Source organism: Balaenoptera borealis, assembly GCF_965194805.1.
Source record: "Balaenoptera borealis genome assembly, chromosome: 14".
NCBI lineage: Eukaryota > Metazoa > Chordata > Mammalia > Artiodactyla > Balaenopteridae > Balaenoptera > Balaenoptera borealis.
The window spans coordinates 87,872,818-87,876,903 of record NC_138875.1 but is presented as its reverse complement, the minus strand read 5'-3'; positions in this window follow the sequence as shown (position 1 = coordinate 87,876,903).

The window sequence follows — 4,086 nt, the reverse complement described above, 5'->3', positions numbered from 1 at the left end:
ACATTATATTTTATCTAGTACCTATTTGTATGTCATATAAATATACCAGGATTTACGTTAAGTCTTTGGGCATTTGGTTTGTGTCTAGTTTCTGGCTCTTCTAAATACTGCTGTCTGGAATATTCTAATATATGAATTTTGGCAAAAAATACGCAAGCAATCCTACTGAGTGTATAATTAGGGGTGGGATTGCTGGGTCATGGTGTACGCATATGTTTAGCTTTGGTAGGTACTAGCTTTCGCAGATAGTACCGAACAATTTTACAAAGTGGTCCTATCAATTTTGGTTCATCTTTTTATTCTTTTTATTTATTTATTTTTAAAATTTAGTTTTGGCTGCGTTGGGTCTTCGTTGCTGTGCACGGGCTTTCTCTAGTTGCAGCAAGCAGGGGCTCCTCTTCATCGTGGTGTGCAGGCTTCTCATTGCTGTGGCTTCTCTTGTTGCAGAGCATAGGTTCTAGGCATGTGTCTTCAGTAGTTGCAGCACGCAGGCTCAGTAGTTGTGGCTCGCGGGCTCTAGAGTGCAGGCTCAGTAGTTGTGGCTCGCGGGCTCTAGAGCGCAGGCTCAGTGGTTGTGGCGCACGGGCCTAGTTGCTCCGCGGCATGTGGGATCTTCCTGGACCAGGGCTCGAAGCCGTGTCCCCTGCATTGGCAGGCGGATTCTTAACCACTGTGCCACCAGGGAAGCCCTGGTTCATCTTTTTAATTTTCTATTTTCATTTGCTTGAGTAAACTTATTGCCTATTAGATTTTATTACTTTGTCTCCAGTATATGGGTTTTCTAAAATATAGTTTAGGGATTCTTTTTCTTTCTTTCTTTTTTATCCCATTGGGCATTGAACTCTGTGTTTGTTGTTGTTGTTTGGCTGTGCTGCGTGGCTTGTGGGATATTAGTTCCCAGACCAGGGATCAAACCCAGGCCCTCAGCAGTGAAAGCATGGAATTTTAACCACTGGACTGAAAGGGAATTCCCTGAACTCTGTTCTTAAAGGAAAATTAACATCCTTTATGGTATACTCATTTGGAGTCAAATTGCTTGGGTTCAAATCCTGGCTTTGACTCTTACTAGCTGTGAGACATTAGGCAAATTACTTAACCTCTCTGTTTTCTCTCAGAGTTTTCATCACTGAAGGTGAGATAATAATAATTCTTATCTCATAGGTTGTAAGGATGGAATGAGTTCTTACATGTGAAATTTTTGCAAGAGTCCACATCACCATGTAGTGGTTATATGCATTTGTTTCTATTATTTCTTAAATAAAAAGGTTGACTCAAAATATTTTAAATGGCAAAGGCAATGAGATTTTTTATAGTAGAAAAAAGTGAAGATAGCAGATGATTTACTTTTTCATTTTTGCAATGCGCTTTGAAAATATTTTTTATACAGGTCAAGAGGAAGCATGGTGTTATGAAAAGAATCTGGGACTTCCCTGGTGGTGCAGTGGTTAGGAATCCACCTGCCAATGCAGGGGACACGGGTTTGAACCCTGGTCTGGGAAGATCCCACATGCCACGGAGCAACTAAGCCCGTGCGCCACAACTACTGAGCCTGTGCTCTAGAACCTGCGAGCCACAACTACTGAGCCCACGAGCCACAACTACTGAAGTCCACGCACCTAGAGCCCGTGCTCCACAACAAGAGAAGCCACAGCAATGAGAAGCCCACGCACCGCAACGAAGGGTAGCCTGCGCTCGCTACAACTAGAGAAAGCCCACATGCAGCAACGAAGACCCAACGCAGCCAAAAACAAATAAATAAATAAATAAATTTATATATATTAAAAAAAGCAGAAAACTTGCTTTAAAAAAAAAAAAGGAAAAGAATCTGAGTGTGGAGTAAAGAATTTCATTGCCAAGGTCATCTCTGCCACTGTCTAGATGATCTCAGAGAAGCTACTTTTCCTCTTGTGTCTCGCTGGTTTCACGTGTCATGTGAAATAAGGACCGGTCCTCAGGGTTGGTGAGACCGGCATGCTGTGTGGGGTCACTGCATCTGGGCCCCATTTGGAGGTGAGGACGTAACAGTCTTTCCTACTCCTTTGCCTTGGGTTGCAGATACTGTTAATGGCTTAACCAGAAGTGTTTCTCCTACTTTGGTCAGGTACTGGGGTGAATGTTCTCACCTCCAAGCAGTAAGTCCCAGAGTCTTGGAGATGAATCGTGATTGGATTACACGTGCAGACTACTCAGAGCTCTATGGATAAATAAGACACAGCCTAGACACCAAAGAGCTTATAAGGGGGCCCTTTGTACTTTTTAAGCTTCTTTAAAATTTATTTTTAAGTGTTTTACTCTGTTTGGACTTTGCTATTTCTAGTCATTTAATAAACAAAACCCAAAAACATACGTAGAAGTTAGATGTGAAATGGTGATGCCCCACTGGGATGGAGATAGGGAGTTGGGATGGAAGTGCCACGTGGGCAGGTGACTCAGGGGACCCATGAGTACAGGTGAGGGAAACCTGTCCCACACACCTGTGACAGCATCAGTGGTCTGTCCTCAAATTCCACGGAAAGAGGCACTTTTTAGGTGATTGGTTCTCTGGGGGTAGTTTGCATCAAAATCAAATCGAGTGTCAAAGCAGTCAGACTAAGCTGTATTTTTAAGGTTTAAAACATGAGAAGGAGGGACCTTGATTGTGTGGAACTTTGTAGCAGCCTCTGGAGAGAAGATGGGGAGGAAGAGAAGGCCGGGGAAGAGAAGGCAGCTGCAGGGTCCAGGGGCCAGCGTCCCCGCAAACAGAAAAGAGTGTCTGGAATCCACGAGTCTCCCTGTGAATTATTTATGTCGAGATCCGACTTTACAGCTCATTTCAAATGTTTAATTTCCCCAATGATGGCAAAATGAAACCTCCCGCAGAGACTCTAAGAGTCTGTTGGAAGCCATGAGTGCTTGTTTAGCGTTGTCATTGGTCGTCAGATACGTAGTCCTAAATATTTACGGATATATGAATATATAAATCTTTATTTGCCGCTGGTATTAGGTAGTAAAGCCCAGGGTTACAGCAGAAATTGTCCTTTGGCCTTAAGCACGCCAAGGAAAGATTTCATGGTCTGTTTTCTCCCTGCACCATTCAAGGGAAGGGGAAAAAATGCCTTCCTGATTCCAGGCTTTCTGCCTATGGATCCTTCCTGAATTGGGTTTATAAACAACCCTTGTAGCGATTCTGTGTGTCTCCAATTGAATGCTCTTCCTCCTGAGCCTTCCTAGGTCCTCCAGTTTGTGAGTAGTTGGCTTCTGGGGGACTGAGCCCCTGTAAGCTCCGCCCCTGCCCACCCCCTGCTAGAGTTCCCAAATCCTAAATAGAGGACGCACAGTTACATTTGAGTATCAGATAAACAGCAAAGAAAATTTTAGTATAAACAGGTCCAGATATTTCATGGGACCTACTTATACTAAATATATAAACACTATGTCTAAATATTTAAATATTAAATAATAAATTATATTACAATTTAGTTAATTATATAATATATAGCATCTATAAAAATAATAAGTATATAGTACTATATAAAAAGATATAATTCTATTATAATGTAAGTAAATATTAAGTAATAAATATATATAACACAGTAAATATGAAATACATATATAAAGATTCATAAAACTGCATTTTATCAAATTTATTAATCTAACAATCATCATTTAATTATTATTTATTATAGTATCATAATTTATCAACCATATTAATTTTCTTCTTTTCCATTATGGTTTATTATAGGATATTGAATATAGTACCCTGTGCTATACAGAATGTTTATCCATTCTACAGATAATAGTTTGCATCTGCTAATCCCAAACTCCCACTCTCCAACCCTCCCCGACCCACCCCTTGGCAACCACAGGTCTGTTCTCTATGTCTGTGAGTCTGTTTCTGTTTCGTAGATAAGTTCATTTGTGTCATATTCTAGATTCCACCTATAAGTGCTATCATATGATATTTGTCTTCCTCTGTCTGATTTACTTCACTTAGTATGATAATCTCTAGTTGCATCCACATTGCTGCAAATGGCATTATTTTGTTCCTTTTTATGGCTGAGTAATATTCCATTGTATATATATACCACATCTTCTTTATCTATTCTT